General features: G+C 49.3%; 1 pseudogene; it reads right to left on the bottom strand.

Annotated features, from left to right (window-relative positions):
* Positions 1-12,582, bottom strand: part of LOC131422508 (protein disulfide-isomerase-like protein of the testis) — a 30,701-nt pseudogene extending 18,119 nt beyond the window's left edge.
* Positions 12,583-17,216: the final 4,634 nt, after the last annotated feature.

Below are 17,216 nucleotides of genomic sequence, written 5' to 3'. Positions count from 1 at the left end.
TGGGACTGGGGCTTTGACCAACAAGGACTAGACCCACCTGCCTCCTAGGGAGGTTTTCATAAAAGTCACAGTGCAGAAGACCAGTAAAGCACTGTCGCCCCTCTCAGCTCAGGGAAGCCCTGTCAAGTCCACTGAACTGGCACTATTCACTCTGTATAGGAAATGAGAAATTGGAAGGCTGACTCAAGGTCTCATAGCTAGTGCTTGTCCTAAATTCCAGGCCCTTTCTCCCTCCTGTCTTGGCATCCCACTGTCTCTTTCCCTGGTTGGCAGTAATACTGAGGAAGAAGGGGGATGGGTGAGCCCAGCAGAAATATGGGCTGGCTCCTTACCTCACGCCTGCCTGCAGCGGGTCCTTGCAAGTCCATCCCATTCAAACTCAAAACCATTAAGAACCTAAGTGTTCCAGGCACTGGACTAGCGTCAGGAAACTAATAGTTTGATGATAATAATAGCCACATCTGCCATTTCCTTAGAGTGCAGCACACTGGAGAACAGGGGTCAGTCAACTACAGCTCGTGGGCCAAATCTGGCCTGTCACTTGATTGTATAAATAAAGTTTTATTGGAACACCACCATGCCCATTTGTCTCTGTCTGGCTGCTTTCACACTGCACCAGCAGAGTTAAGTAGTTGCGACAGAGATTGTCTAGCCCATAAGCCCTAAAATCCTACCTGGCCCTTTACAGAAAACATTTATGGATGCCACTGCTTCTTAGCTGGGGAGCCTTGAGGAAGTTATTCCACTGCTCCATGCCTCAGTTTCCCCATCTGTAAAAGCACCTCCTACATTGGGTTGTTGTGACATGTGAGAAGGGACTAGAACTGCCTGGAACACAGTGAATGCTTCAGATATGTGCCAGGCCTTGTGCCTTGCCAACGTATTTCACCTTCCCAGTAAGCCTACGAGGTAGATGCTTTCACCATCCTCACGTTACAGATGAGGAGACCGAAATTTGATCGGAGGAAGTGATAGTTCCTCTTGGAACGGGTATGCAGAGTACAAGTGGTGCTTAGTGAGGACTTGAAGCCAGGCTGTGCCCACCAGTGCTGGCAGCCTCTTCGGAGGACCCAAGAAAGGAAGTGAGATCCTTGGCCTTGTTGTGTTCTCAGTCAGGTAGACAGTGAGGAACAGATACAATTCTGTGAGGTGAGGGCGTTGATGGAGGAAACACAGGTGCTGTGGGACCACAGAAGAGGGACAGGCACCCCGACCCGGGCAGTCAGGGAGACTTCTTGGAGCAGGTGATAATGAAGCTTCCTCCATGGTGGAGGAGGTCCCAGGCACTGGCTCCCACCACAAAGGGGGCTCAGACAGTCTGGAAGTTGCCACATTGTCACCTTGTTTCCTTTAAGTGAAGTCAAGTCTCACCTGTCCCTCAGGAGGTGAGGGCATCGCAGAACCTGAGCCACTCCATGAACAGATGTGGACTTTGCCAAAGTAACCTGGGGCTTCTCATTTCTTCGCAGCCCTCCTCAAAGCCAACACTCACCAAGGGCTCCTTGCTTGGGCTCAGTGGGTCACCATGGCTGAGGGTGTCACTCAGCATCCAGAGGAGGCAGCAGTCCCTTCTCTCACTGCTCCTGCCCTCTCTCCCCATCCCTTCTCTTCCCCCCATACGCGCCGCCATCCCACAGGCCTACCGGGAGCCGCAGCACTGCCAGGCCTTTCACGTAACCTGCCCTGAGGTTGGCGCTTTTGCTGCAACTTCCTCTGCAAATGTGGCCTGTGTGTCTCCTGCCCCCTTGTGTCCATTCTGAGAACTGCAAGGCATGCTGCAGCGCCTGCAGGGGGTGGCGCTCCCCACCCCTGCCCCTTTGGTTCCTGCCGTAACACTCAAACAGCTTCTTACAAACCTGCTAAGCACCAGAGCCACAAAAGGCACTCTCAGTTTCCTGAGATTCAATCATCCAGCACGTATGTAACGGGAACACTCTAGTCGTGAGCCGCACAACGACATTTTGGTCAGTGATGGACCACGTACACGACGGCGGTCCCATAAGATTAGTGCCACGTAGCCTAGGCGTGTAGTAGGCTACACTGTCTAGGTTTACGTAAGTACATTCTGTGATGTTTGCACAACGACGAAATCACCTGATGCTGCATTTCTCAGAGCATATCCCTGCTGTCAAGTCATACATGACTCTTCTAGAATAACAGGGGCTGTGCTGGGCACTTCTGTGTTCATCATCTTTATTCCATCCGTCCATTCATTATGCGTACATTTGTGCATTCACATATTTAATATTTTAAAAATTAGGACCTATCATGTGCCACACCGAGGCACGTAATTCTTCAAGCATCCTTGACATCAAGATAGGACTGGACACATGGTAGGTTCTCAATAAAAGAGTGTTAAATAAGTGAATGAATGAGTTAATGAATGAAATGGATGATGACAGAAGCTAAAGGGTTTGGTAGCCACCCTGTCCCAAACCCATCTTGTTCCATCATCTCCCAGTTTCCTTTCTGGTTAACCAGTGCTTCCTCAGCCTAGATCCTGTCAGAATCATTCTAAAGTAGAAGATTGGGGCGGGAGGTGGGAACTAGAGTTAGGAACTTACTTTCTGGTCTCTGGTAGTAGGTTGCACCTCACCTTTCCACCTCTAGGGCCCACCAGCTGAGATGTAAGCTGTGATGGAGGCAGCCACATGTTCATCAAAATCTATTTTCTTTTCCTTATGGACACAGAGTGGAGTCATATTTCTAGCCTTTCAGTTGGGTGGGGCCATGTAACAGAATTTTGGTCAATGGAATGAGAATCGAAGTGATGTTTGCCACTTCCAGACCTGGGCCATGAACATCACCACCTCTGTCTCCTTGCCGCATCTGCTGGCCAGATACAGAGGAAACAGCAGGTGGCTGGGAGGCTGTAGAGGACGGCAGAGCCACAAGCTGGAAGGGGCCTGGGTCCTTGAAACACTGTGTGGAGCAGAGCCCTCACCTCCACTCTCTGGCTGCCAACTGGGCTTTGTACAAACAAGAAATAAAATTGTAATTGTTTTAAGCCACTGAAATGCTAGTGTTTATATGTTTCCTTGGCTAGCATTACCTTGACTGATGCCCAAGCACCATTACCTTTGCAGCTGATGGGCTATGATCTGTTGCCCTCGGAAAACAGCTTCAAATCTGGGGTCTTCTTAACGTCAAACTCCTTCTGAAGTTCTTTCTCGACAGTGATGTCCACTTTGCCAAAGCCCACTCCGTTCTTGCCTTTGCCCATGATCTCCACAGCTTTGCCCAGCTCCTCAGCCATGTTCCTGGATTTCTTTGAGGAGGGGTTGTCTGAAAGAGCCAGTGTGAAGACAGGGCTCACTAGAGCCTCTCCCCCTCCCCTTCTCCCAAGGAGGAGACTTTATTTGGTCTGCTTAGCTCCTGGGCCTTTCTCATACTCTGCTGCTAATGGGTAAATTTTCAGAAATGTGACAGGATATGAGACATAAGGTTCATGGAATTGGCCAGTTTTGAAGACACACATCAGGGTTCTTTGGGTTCAGCAACACTGGGCAACTTTGGGCAACTCACTCAATCTCTCTAAGCTGCACTTTCCTCACGGGTAAAATGGGAAAAATAATAGCGGCTATCTCATTGAGTTGTCACAGTTGAATGAGATTTATTTAACAATCAGTTATATAGTGCTTATTATTTTCTAAGAGCTTTACATGGATTAGGTCATTTGGTCCCCCCAGTACCCCTATGGGGTAGGTATTGTTATTATTATCTCAATTTTATAGACAAGGAAACTGATGCACAATGAAATGACCTGCTCGCCTAAGGCCATGTGGCAGTAAGTGGTATAGCCAGGATCCAGACCAACTCAATCTGTTCTCTCATCTCACTGGGTGTGTAAAACCCTCAGCACAATTCCTGGCACATAGTAAGTACACATACATTATTGTTACTATGGTTATTATTATAAAATTTCCATGGTGAGAATTCATAGGGAAGAGAGAGAATGGGGGAGAGACAGAGAGGAAAGCAGGGTGCCATCTGGTGGGAAGTTCTGGAGCTAACAGGTCAAACTGGGCCCCGCCAGTTGCCCTCTAGCTGCATATAATGTGTCAGGGAGCCCTCAAGTAAGGAAGGCCAGGTGTGTGAAGGGTGGGGGTCGGGGGAGGTTATGATGCTCCTCACCCTCTCTGAGCCCGCCGGCTTGTGAAGAGCATTGAAGAGACCTGACACTCTCGATTAAGATTCCTGGACCCCTTACATTGCTGGGCCAAGTGGGGTGTGGGTAGGAGTGGGGGCCCCTCTCTGGAAACAGCCTCAGGGAGCTGGCTCGTGATCCCGGCAGCGGGAGAGGCCTTCCTGGTCTAAACGGGAGGGGACTAAGAGGCGCTCCAGTTTGCCTTCCTTCCCCTGATACACTGTGAGCCGGCAGGTCCCTCAGCTGGCCCCTGACGTCTGCCACAGCTGGGCGGAGCCAGGGCAGGGGGTCACTGATTCCCTTTCAAGCCAGAACATGTTATCTTTTTCAACCATCTTGTCCAGCTGGAGCACTTGGAGAAAGTGCAAATGACCTCCACTCCCGTGGGCAAGTCCAAGTGCAACAGAGAGGTCTTCTGTAAAGGAAAACCCAGAAAGCCCGCCCGGCTGGCACACACCCCATTGCCGGTCAGCATTCCTGCTCCTGTGACGGAACCTGAAAGTGAGTGATCATTTTCATTAAACTCCGGATCAATGGACGGGGGGAGGGGCTTTTCCTAGATCCATGCCTCTCCACTGCCTGCTTTGTCACCATCATTGCCTCCGAGACCCCCATCTATCACCACCAGCAGGCGCTGGCCTATGGCTGGCCGCTCTGGCCCTCGGGCCTCTCTGCGGCTCCCTTGTGGATTCACTCATGCCTGGCTCAGGGCTGCTGATTGACATAGCGTCCAAATCTGAGTTTCTAAGGGAAGAAACTCAGAGCAAGAGAAACACTTGGAATGATTGTCCAAATGGTGGGGCTTTTAGAGGTGCCACACCTAGCCCAGAGCTCCTGGGTGTCCAAACAGGAAGTGAGAGAAAGGTGTGACAGCTGGAAACCTGAGAGCTAGATGGATGGGAGCTAACGATAGCAGTAATGAGGATTCATTCATTCATCCATTCAACAAATCTTTTTTAGGATCTGCCATGTGCTGAGCACTGTTCCAGGTGCTGGGGATTTCACAATGTACAGACAGACGAAAATCCCTGTTCTCACTGGAGAAGGCAGAAAGCAAACAAAATAAGGAAGTAGAATCTATGCCGTGTTAGATGCTAAGTGCTATGGAGGAAGAAGCAGCAGAGCTGGAGGTTGGGAGTGTCAGGGTAAGAGGTAAGAGAGTAAGTAGGGAGGCTAAAGGAGGCCTCACTGAGAAGGAACATTTTGATAAAGACTGAAGGAGATGAGGGAGCAAGCTATGTGGATCTCTGGAGAGCATTTAAGGCAGAGGAACCATAAGTGCAAAGGCCCTGAGGTGGGAGTGTGTGTGACATTTTGAGGAATGACAAGAAGTCCTTTGGGCCTGGAGCAGAGCGAGCTGGGGCGAGGTCTATATTATAAGCCCTGAGAGTTGTTTTTTTTTTTTTTCTGTTTTGTAATGCAAGTGCCTGACTTAAGCTTTGATTGCCAGGGCATTCATTTCAAAGAGGCGTCCACTTCAAGAGGGCTATCTGGCATAGACACATGGCCAGCCACACACTAGGTGAAGAGCCAGGCTGCCTCCCCCACTGAGGCTCCTTTGATTCAGAGATCCTGGGTGATTTCAATAACTGACCGTTTGGGCCACTTGTTTTTTCTCATCCCTCTGCTTTGAATTCCTGCTCTTATGGTTTAAAGTCACCAATAAAGAGTGGGCCTGAGAAACCTTAGACCCCCACCTTTGACCCCAATTAAAGCAGAACCCCAGGCCCGTGTGCTCTCTCTCTCTCTCTCTCTACCCGCAGCCTCACTGTGTGGCCCCAGATGTGCTGTGTAATTTCCAGGTCTTATAAGTAATAAACCTTTATTTTTCCAAAGTGTCCTGATAGTTATTGCTGACGGGCATCTTACAATCATAAGCAGAACCACCAGGGCTGGTCCAACTGCAACACTGGTTATGGATAGGCTGGGACCAGCACACAACAGGGTCAGGTGACGTGGGGCCTTGTAGGCCATTGAGTAGACTTTCCTCTGAGGGCTGTGGAAAGGGGCTGGAGTGTTTAGAGCAGAGTTCGATGTGATCTGACTTACTTTCTAACTGGATTGTTCAGAATGTTATATGGAGCTTAGACCAAAGGGGAAGAAGAGTGGATCCAGGGAGAACAGTGGGAGGCCACTGCGATAATCCAGGGGAGAGACAGCAACAGCCCGAACCAGGGTGCTGGCAACGGAGGGGCGAGAAGTGGTCAGAGTCGAGAGAGACACTGAAGGGGGATTGACTGGATTTGTTGCTAGATTGGATGTGGAGTGTGAGTGAAAGAGAGGAGTCAAGGATGACTCAGAGTTTGACAGGACCAACCGGAAGGATGCTGATGATGGTGATGATGATGATGATAACAAGGTAACAACAACAACAACATTTATTGAGCACTTACTAAGCCAAGCACTTTGCCAAGTGTTACGTGCATTATCCTGGCTGATCCTCAGAACAACCCTATGAGTGATCTACTATTATAGGTGACAAACGTTATAGACAAGGAGACAGAAGCTCAGAGTTCTTGCAGCTAGTAAGTGGTTAGGCTGAGATTCAACTCCACGGCTGACTCCAAGTTCCGCGCTCCAACTGACCTTCTACGTAAGCTGGTCTGGAAAGTGTTCCTTTTTCCTGGAGGGGAGTAGGGGAGCAAGTTTCCCACCCACCCTGCTCTGGGTGGTTCTCATCAGAGCAGAGAGAATCTATAAAGCCAAATCTACTCATGGTTGACAGTCCTATGTTCTGGTTTCTATCTTTTTAAAATTTGCAAATTTGTTTTACCTCTGGGGCTCCAGAACCTTGAACTCTGAGTTTGTAAAGGTGAGATGGATGCCTACACCCCTCAGGCCTCAGTGCCTGGGTCCTGCCCTGCCCAACTGGAAGTGCCAGTTTGGTTGGGGCGTGGAGATGATCCAGATGGACCTTGGCACTTGAGCGGAGCAGTGCCCAGTGGGCTGCGGGTGGGCAGGGATCCCTTTGCTGGGAGGCCAAGGGCTCTTACAGGTGCAGCCTTCCTCAGGTCCTGAGCTCCACCGAGCTCCCTGTCTGGTACATACCGGGTACTCACTGAGCAGGAATTCCTCAGGTTATCTCACAAAACAGAGACAGTGCTGCTAGTTCAGCACTTGTGGCCCAGGAAAGGTGTTTTGTAAACCTCTCTGTGCCTCAGTTTCCTCATCTATAGAATGGGGATATTAATAGATCACACACCTTAGGATCATCCTGCATAGTAAGACATGGTGTGCCAAGCACTGGCACAGAAGTGCTCGATAAACATTAACTATTATGATGACCTAGGTGAGGAATTCTTTGTCTTGCTTGGACCAAGTTCTCTCTGGGAAGGGAGGGTCCTATGGAGATGTCAGGACCCTTGGCAGATCTTCTAGTTCCTGGGGAAACGAAGACAAAGGTGACCAGCACCAACTCACCCGACCTAAGGCCTAGGCCTATTGTGTGGCTCTCTTGTGGGTTTGGGGGTAAAGAAATGGGACCCAAGGTCATATTAGAATAGGCAGAGGCCCTCTGACTGACTGTCTGGTGTGTAGATGAGTTAATGGATAATGGACCTAAAATCAATGTTTGCCTGGGTCCTTAACAAATAACTCCAAATTCCCTTTTCTGAGCAGCCAGTGTGAGTCAGGGCAGGGGCTGGAGGAGGAGGTGTGAGTGTAGGGACTGGAGATTAGCTCCCAGCACAGGGAGCTGGAGCGCCTTTCTTTAGATCACGGTTCTCAACAGGGGCCATTGGGCCACATCTGGTTGTCACAACTGGAGTGCTACTGGCACCTAGTGAGTAGAGGGCAGGGATGCTGCTAAACATCCTACAATGCACAGGACAACCCCCCCCACCACACACACACCCACACAACAAAAAATTATCCAGCCAACATGTCGATAGTGCTGAGGATGAGAAACCCTACTTTAGGCCGAGTTCCAGATCAAGCATGGAAAAGACTTCTGAGAATAACCCTCTCCCCATTTCATAGGGCCATTGTGTACAGAGGTGCTCACAGGTGATAGGAACTTCAGGATGGTCAGAAACCGCTTCTAGTTCCTCAGGGGCCAGCCAACAAATTTCTCTGACCATGTAATGGCCTACAAGGCCCTAAAGTTCTACTTTTCATCCTTCTGATCTTATTTCCTACCACTCTTCTCTTCAGCAACTCAGCTTTAGCCCCCTGGCCCATTCTCACCTCAGGGCCTTTGCACTTGCTGTTCCCACTGTCTGATGTGCTCTCCTCCGAGATATCTGTGTGGGTTGCTGCTTTACTGCCTTCAGGTCTTGGCTGAATTGTCACCTTCTCGGGAAGGCCCTCTCTGGCCACCCCATATGAAATCGCAGCCCCACCTCCACTCACTCCTTGCAGCCCCTATTGCCCTTCTCTGTTTTTCTCCGTAGTACCTTTAACCGTAAGACATACTGCATTTTTATTCCTTTATCCACTTGTCTCGAGTCTCCCCTCTCTGGAATGTAGGTTCCATGAAGCAAGGATGTCATCTGTTTTGTTCACCACTCAGTGCCTAGACTATATCTGGCACGTAATAAGTAGTCAACAAATATTTAATGAATGATTGAATGTTCTGGTTATTGGCACAGTTTTGTAAGAGGGATTGAGCACCAGTTCTGGTGTCAGACTGGGTCTAAAATCCAGGCCTCATCACTTACCAGTTGTGTGACTTCGGGCACATTACCCAACTTCTCTGAGACTTATTCACTCTGACGTAAGATGGAAACAATGAGACCAAGCCCAGTGCCTGGAATACAGGTCTCAGTAAATAGCAAAGTCATTATCATCACCATTGTTGTTGTTATCATCATTGTCATCATAAGTGTCTTCATCACCGTCCTCATCCACATCACCATCTTCATCATTGTCACACTCATCGTCTCACCTGCTCCCAGAGCAGACTCTTGCCACCTCTGCCTTAGGGACAATTACTAAATGATCCTAGAGACAGCTCCTGAGAAATCTCGTTTTGGCCCCTAAACGTAGCCTTCCCTTTTCTCCTTGTCTTATTCATGGAGAACATTACGGACCAAAAGAGAGTTTGTTTCATTCATTCATTCATTCAACATCTCTGCAGGCCTACCATGCTCCAAGCACAGTGCCAAATGTTAGGAGTCAAGAGGTGAATCAGATTTGGCCCCTGTCTCCCATGGAGCTCACAAGTTTAAAAGCAGTTTCAATACAGTGTGGCAAATGCTATGAAAGGAAGGGTGCAGAGGGCTGTGTGAGCACGTGGGAGGGCCTCCTAGCCAGTCTAGGTGGGAGTGAGGGTGAACACAGCCTCCTGACGAGGTGACTCCATGAGCTTAAACCTCACAATCCAGGTGAAGAAGCTCAGGAGGGACACTACAGGCAGAGGGAACTGCAAGTGCAAAGGCCCTGAGGCCTGAGTCAATGTGATCTCTCTGGTAACCGCAGATCACTCAGGGTCTAGAGCATAGAGTTCAGGTGGAGTGAAGAAGAAGGCCTAGGCTAGATCCAGCACAGGACACTGAAGCCATGTGAAGGAGTTTGGGGTCTTAGAGAATCTTCGAGGGTTTTTAATTAGGGAGTGACCCAATCAGATTTACATTTTAGAAAAAAAATCTCTCTGGGAACATTGTAGAGACGGCACTGGAGGGGGAGGGAGACCATGTAGGAAGGTGCCGCAGTGGTTCTGATGGGGAATAACGAGGCCGGAACTAAGGCAGTGGCGGGGGGACGGGGAAAATGGGGGGTTGCAGAGGGCTCAGGGGGAGGTATCGACAGGACGTGGTGGCAGATGAGAGGTGAGAAGAGAGAGGACTCAAGAAAGGCCTTGAGATTTCTGACTTTGACATTGTGGATAGCGGTGCTGCCAGGTAAGGCAGGGTGTGAGAGAAGCAGGTCGGTGGGAGAGAAGCAAAGATGCTGAGGTCCGTTTTGGACACATGTGGCCTTTGAGACACGCGAGGGACATCCAAGAGGAAAGGTCCCGCTGACCATTGGCTCTTGAGCCTGGAGTCTTCGGAGAGATAGGACACTGGGCAGCAGCAAGGATTTGAGAGTTTCCGGGGCGGTATTTCCCTGGGGACGATATTTGAAAAATCCTTTCTGTAAAGAGCCAATTTTCCCCTGGAAAAAAGCTTTTATTATGCTGTCCCCAAGTGATTAGTTTTTCCAAAGGTCACTTCAGAAGGCCTGCCAGTTTTTGAGAAATCATTTTGATTTAAACTCTGTATTGGAAGGAATGGAATATTCCAATGTAATGAGTTTGAGTGTCTTTTTTAGATAAGAACGCTGCTGGTGTTCACTGCTTTGAAATACCCTCCGTGGGAACGCTTTAAGTTTAAAGTGTTCAAATGGGTGGTTATCAAATGCAATTAGAGAATGTAAAATGGATGGGCTCCCTCTGCAGCCCCAGGTTCAATCAGCGTCAGTCCCTAAGTTATAAAACGTCAGTTAAAGCCCCCAAGAGCCATGAACTTGCCCTTCTGCCCCGATTAAAACAGAGTAGTCAGTGGCCAGTCTTGCATTCTCACACGGACAGGACAGCTTCCCGGTCCTGTCCATCTGCTGTGCCATTTTTGGAAGGGTAAATGTGTGTTGAGATGTGGGTTGTGTCAGGCAAATTGTGTGGCTCTAATCCTTCAACACCTCCATTGGGTCCGGGATTCAGAGATTAGGACTGCAGCAAAAAAGAGAAGCTGGCTTAGATGTCTGACGGGTGCAAATCATTAGCTTACAGTTCCACAGCAGGTAGAGAAGGGCTGCAGGGTTCTCAGTTCTTCCCGGAGAAGACAACCATGAAACAGATGCTCAAGTGGTGGCCCAAGTCCTGGTGTGGATGAGGGCTGTGGGGAACCAGCTGGAGGAGTCGTTCAGCAGAGCGGAAAGGCCTGCCCTGCTCACAGGCTCGTGTAAAGGACATAGCCCCAACTGGATCTCTCCTACAAGGTCTCGCTCCATGGGCTTGAAGTAAAGTCGAGGATGCCCCATGGCACTTAGGTTGAAGGAAACCATTAACAGCCTGGGCTAGACGGAGGGCAGAGGCTTGGAACCATTTTGATGGAACTTTACCTAATAGGCACACTCCATACTGGATGGAGGCAAAAGTGACCCGATCAGATTTTCCCTTCTGGGAACTGTCAGGTGAAGGGCACAAAGAGAATCTCTTTGTTCTGTGTTGCTATGAAGTGGCTGCACAAGCCAGCTGAGGAGGCAGCGAGGCCCGGGGCAAGCTGACACTGTCACATCCTCAACTCCCCCAGTGAAGTGGCCTCGCTTGGAGAGAACGTATCAAAGGAGAAGAGAAAAGAGTGGAGGAAGGAGCTGGGAGGCCTGAATTCCAGGCAGTGGACACAAACTCAAATGTTCCTGGGATGAGGCGGGGGTGTGACTGTGGGGGTGGCTGGCTGGGGAAACTGACAAGCGTGTTTTCTGACCAAAAGGGGAAGTCGTTACTCAGCTCTGGCCAATTGTCACATTGCAGAAATGTGAGCCAGGGCTTCCGGATCTTCTGGTTTTTTAAGAGCAGATGTAAATCCATTTTTAATTATGAAATGTCCCTAGATAGGGAGATGAATAGCGACAATACACTGTCGTGAGGATTAAATGATTTCACATTTAATATGGCTCGAAGGACAGTGCTCAGCACACAGTGAGTGCTCGCTGTGTGAGAGCTGTTAGGGAAACCCCTCCCACCCTGAGCCACAGACAGGTCTGTGCCAATGCCTCAGGAAAAAGAAGGCTGTTCTAATTGCCAAAGTGTCCGCTGATGCAAAGAGCATCAGTCCCAAGAAGAAAAGTAGGCATGCAAAATCCTGATGCCACAGGTGATGGTCTAGAAATCGCTTCTCACGAGCTTGCCCATAGCTTCTGTCATTCATTGCTCTCTAGTTGTTTTCCAGCAACTTAACATATGATCTCATTTAATCTTCACAATAAGTCAGTGTGGTCATTATGTTCATGCCCATTGTACAGAAGAGGAAACTGAGGTTCAGAATGGTAAAGACACCTGAGGGTAAAGCCTGGCTCCTTGCCTTCAGTGGGACAGAGGACCCACACAAATCAAGACTAAAACGGCAATATAGTATCTTACAAATTGCTTAACCCCCAGACCTGAGTATTCTCTCTGGAAATGGGAGTGATAAAATATCAATAATATGTGTTCTCATATGTTTAAGCAATATATAAAATTCCTCTGGTCCCCAGGGGCAAGGCGGGAGGTCTCAGCCCACCCATCACCCACCACCCAGGGGTGGGGGGCACTCACAGAAAAGCACCATGAGGAAGTGGGTCTGGTTCAGCATGTGGGTGAGGCCGGCGGATGTTAGCACCAGCAGGTTGCGTTCCACCAGGATGTGCACGGGCTGGGACGTGTTGATGCTGGCTTCCCTGACGTCCAGCTCTGGAGAGCCCTGGACAGTGGAGACACAAGAGGCCGCCAGCAGCAGAGACCTCCAGAGCCGCTCCATGGCTGTCCTGCAGGGGCGGGAGGGGGAACAGGAGCCTTTATCAACACGGGTGGCGGCCCCTCCCGTCTCCTTCCCTGCCGGGCCAGTCCCTGAAGGGAGAACAGGGCCTGAGCACGGCCGCTGCCTCCCTAGCAGTGCCCACAGTTCAGCAGCGGCACTGGAGGAGAGCCAAAGTGTTGGGTTAACCTCAGCGTCCATGGAAACCGCGCAGGGGTAGCTCAGGCAGCAGGGTCCCACTCGGAGCAGCTGAAGCCGAATCACACACTAGCCTCTCGAGCCCACTGGCTCCCAGACACTAGGTGAGAATTTTTCAGAGATGAGTCCCACTCCAGAGTCCTGGGGTGAGCCTCTGGATCTCAGAGACGACTGGTCAATCCCCCATCACAGCCTCTGCTTCACGCTCCTCCAGCTCCTGCTTGAATGCCTCTTATGATGGGAAGCTCATCACCTCACAGTGTACCCCATTTGATTTTTGATCAAATTTTATCTTCAAGGGTAAATATTTCTGTTGAAAGTCATCACCATAATACACACTTCTGAAAATTCCAAACAATACAATAAAAATATGTTAAGTAGAAAACAAAAATCTTTCCCCTAATCCCACCCCTGAGAAAGCTACTGTTGGTAGTTTGGAGTGAATCCTTACAGATGATTACAAATGCCTCTATGAACGCACATTTGAATGTGCACATTGAAACATAAATGGAATCAGGCATGTGTGTCATTTGGTGTTCCGATTTTCTTACTCAATAAGATGAAATATGTCCTAGACACCGTCCCATAAGAATACACATTTGATCTATAACATGATTCCCTTCCTCTCTTGTCCTCAGTCTTTCCTTCGTTTATTTATTATTTATTTGGCCATTCTTAACTGTTAGAATGGTCTGGAAGCAGCTGCCTTCCTGTAAGTTCCACTCTCCCTAATAACATATTCTTTCCTAACAACGTAGAGCATAGAGTCAGCTCCTCAGATCTTTGCATGTCCTCGTCCAGCATAGAGCCGTTTCCCTGTGTAGCATACAGACTGCACGAGTGTCTTAAATAAGAAGACAGACAGCGGGTATATTCTAGGTCCCTCCTTCAGAGAAATTTATGAGGACCTTAACTTCTTTGTTGACTGCTGCCTTTCTAGCACCTGGCATTTATGGTGGGAAAATGAACACGAATGAATGGAGAATGGATGCTTGATATTTACCTGGGAAATAGGTTTGGCAAACTGTCTGAGGATTTTTTTAAAATAAATCTTCTAATGTAATTTTCTGGCCTAATACATAGAGAATTGTGACCAATTCTCAGTGCTAAATTTTATAAATACCTGTAGCTAAACATACTTGTCATGTACCAGGCACTGTTCTAGCGCTTTCCATATTATCACCTTTCTTATGACAATCCTATGAGGTAGGTATAGTACTATTATAATCCCCATTTAGAGAGTATATAATGAGGCACAGAGAGGTTGAGTAATGTGCCCAAGATCACATAGCTAACAGAGTCAGGATTAAGCCAGGCAATCTAGCTACAGACTCCATGCCCTTGACCACAATGATGCACCACCTCTCTAGTGCCCCACTGCAAAGTGGATGCAGTGAACAATGTTCTGAGACATTAACTGAGGCTCCCATCGCCCGACTCTGGTATCCTTTACCCTCTCTCCACCGTTCAATTGCATCCTGCCTCAGAAGGGGAGGGCTGCTGGGCCAGCCCTGGCGGCCTAGTGGTTAAGTTTGGTGTCTCCACTTGGGCAGCCCGGGTTCAGTTCCCGGGTGTGGACCTACACCACTCATCTGTCAGTGGCCACGCTTTGGTGGTAGCTAACACACAAAAAGAGGAAGATTGGCAGCTGATGTTAGCTCTGGAAAAATCTTCCTCAGTAAAAAGAAAGAAACAAAGAAGAGGGCTGAGGCTGGCAACAGAGAATAAAATCATATTTTTGGTTTCGGGTTGCAAAGCAGCCCTTTGAAACGCATGGCTGGGACAAGGCACTTGCAAGCCAGGGCTTAAATTGCAAGAACTGGGCTTTTTAGGAAGAAAGGGGCTTTTGAGTACCCAGAGCTTGATGTATAAACTCTGGTTTTGGAAGGACATGTTGTCAGAAGGAACAGTTACCTGCCCCAAAGGAGGTAAAAGCTTGCCTTCCCATCAGGAGGAGGAGGATGGGGAAGAGTGGGGAGAGCTTTGACGCTTCTGGGGTCCTGAGAAAGGGGTCCCACACTCCATCCCTTCTCTGTGCTGAAATCCCAGCCCCGCCTCTCTTTGCTCACCACTGCAGACCCAGTGTCCAGGGCCGTGCCTGCCCGTAGTAACAAATCAACCACTATGTATTAAGCTAGCATTGGAGCTTTGCTCTCACCATCTCGTTATCCTCGCAGCACGTCTATGAGGGAGGCACAACTATGATGCCCACTTTACAAAGGTGGAGACCACCTAAGATCACGCAGCTGGTAGATGAAGGAGCAAGACCTGGGCTCAGGGATATCTAAGCCTGATGCCCATGGTCTAAACCAGGGGTCAGCAAACTATGACCCGCTGCCTGTTCTTGTAAATACAGTGTTATCGGATCACAGCCACGCCCGTTCCTTTACTATGGTCTGTGGCTGCTTTTACTACAATGTCTGAGTTAAGCAGTTACGACAGAGATCATGTGTGGCCAGCAAAGCCAAAAATCTTGGTCCTCTGGCCCTCTACGGGAAAAGCGTGCTAACCTCGGGTCTGGGTCACCACACCACACTGCCCTCACGCCCACATCTCAGATCTTGGACTTTGGCGGTGTTCACAGATCCTCAGATTTGCAAAGTCCACTCTCTGAGCATAGCATCCCCATGTGTAGAATGGGTGAATAGTCCCTGCCTCACGGGGTAGTTGTGAGGACGTGATGAAGAACTTGTTCTCCATGAGCGCTTCTTAAACCTGGATACACATTAAAATCCTCTGGGGAGCGTTCAAGACAATATTGACACTCGGTCTGACCCCAGACCGGTTAATTCAAAATTGCTCAAGGTGGGGTCCACACATCTGTATGTTCTAAAAGCTCCCCAGAGGATTCTTATTTTTTTTTCAACTTTCTCTTTGTTTATTCTCTTTGCTTTCCCAAATCATTCACCACACAGCAGTTAGCAATTTCCTCTTTAAACATAACTTAGATCACATCGCTATCTTGTTAAAAGGTCCATGGCTTGCCATCACATGAAATCCCACCCTGTGCTGTGTTCTATCAGGCCCCCCCGGCCGGCTCTGGATCCGCTGTCCTATTCACAGCGCACCAGCCCTGTGTGTCTCCTTCCCTCTCCTCAAGCACACCTGCCGCATGGTCTTTGCCTCTGCCTGGACACCCTTACGCTGATCTCCAGCCTTTCCTGTCATTCCAGTTCCAGCGCAAACAGCAGCAACTCAGAGGGGTCTTCCCAGGCCGCTCTGTCTCCCCCACCTCTGCTACCAGTCCTCTCGGCCCCATCACCCATGTTTGCTTCAAATTGTGTATCATTATTTTTGAGGGTACCTTGTTTATATTTCTAACCTTGTTAATGGAAGTGCCTTTGTTCCTGGTTGTTTCCTGCCTCCTAGGACAGTGCCTGGCCCAGATTTGGAGCTCAATGCATGTTTCTTGAATTAATGAATGAAAACATGACCTAGTTTAATTATCACACAAACCCCATGGTCCGTTTCAGTGATTCTCAACCAGGACTGCACATTAGAATCTCTTGGGGAGCTTTAAAAAAGTACTGATGCTCAAACCCAAACCCATTAGATTCAGATTCATTGGTCTGGGGTGGGGTGAGTCTGGGCATCTTTTTTTTTTAAGGCCCCTAGGTGATCCTAATGTGTGGCCGTTGATGCTGAAATCCACACTTACTTACTTAAATCTGTTACATAAATCTGTAACCACCTTGGCAGAAGGAAGGCTGCCAGGGCAGGGCCCGTCAGTCAGAATGCCGTTTCACTCAAGCTCGTACCTACAGGAAGCCTGGTTCCTCTCAGGCCCACCGGGGCCCAGCTGGGGCCGGGCGAGTCAACTCTGTGGCACTTGAGGATGGAAGTCGTGGCCTGAAGAGCCAGCTTCTGGCTTCGCTTGGTGACCAGAGCAGGACCCGCAGGCAGCTGGGTGTTCTAAAGAAATCCAGAGGCAGAAATGGGGTCCCTTCCTGGACACACTGAGGCCACAGCAGCCTCAGCAGCAATGTTCTGAGTTCTGGGGTGCTGGAAGCCCGGGGGTGGCCCTGGAGAAGAATGGGCCATTGTTGAGTAAAGGGGGGCTCCGCCCTACCCCTGCTGAGAGGAGCTTGTCCATGGACAAGGGCGGGGGGTAGAGGTCACACGGAGGACCAGGAACAAGACACCTTGGGGCACTGGCTGTGGCATAGAAGGTTCCTGAACTCGGTGCCTATAGATTGGAATTTGAATCCCAGCTCCTTTTTTTGCTTTTATTGAAGTAACATTGGTTTATAACGTTATATAAATTCCAGATGTACATCATTATATTTTGACTTCTGGATAGACTACACTGTGTTCACCACCTAAAGTCTAGTTGCCATCCATCACCATTCACATGTGCCCCTTTAGCCCTTCGCCCTCCCTCTGCCCCCTTAGTCCTTCGCCCTCCCTCTGCCCCCTTCTCCCTGGTAACCACCAAGCTC

This window comes from Diceros bicornis, chromosome 26, assembly GCF_020826845.1.
Source record: "Diceros bicornis minor isolate mBicDic1 chromosome 26, mDicBic1.mat.cur, whole genome shotgun sequence".
Classification (NCBI taxonomy): Eukaryota; Metazoa; Chordata; class Mammalia; order Perissodactyla; family Rhinocerotidae; genus Diceros; species Diceros bicornis.
Note: the sequence above shows the minus strand (reverse complement) of the source record. Positions and strands in the feature narration are given on the sequence as shown.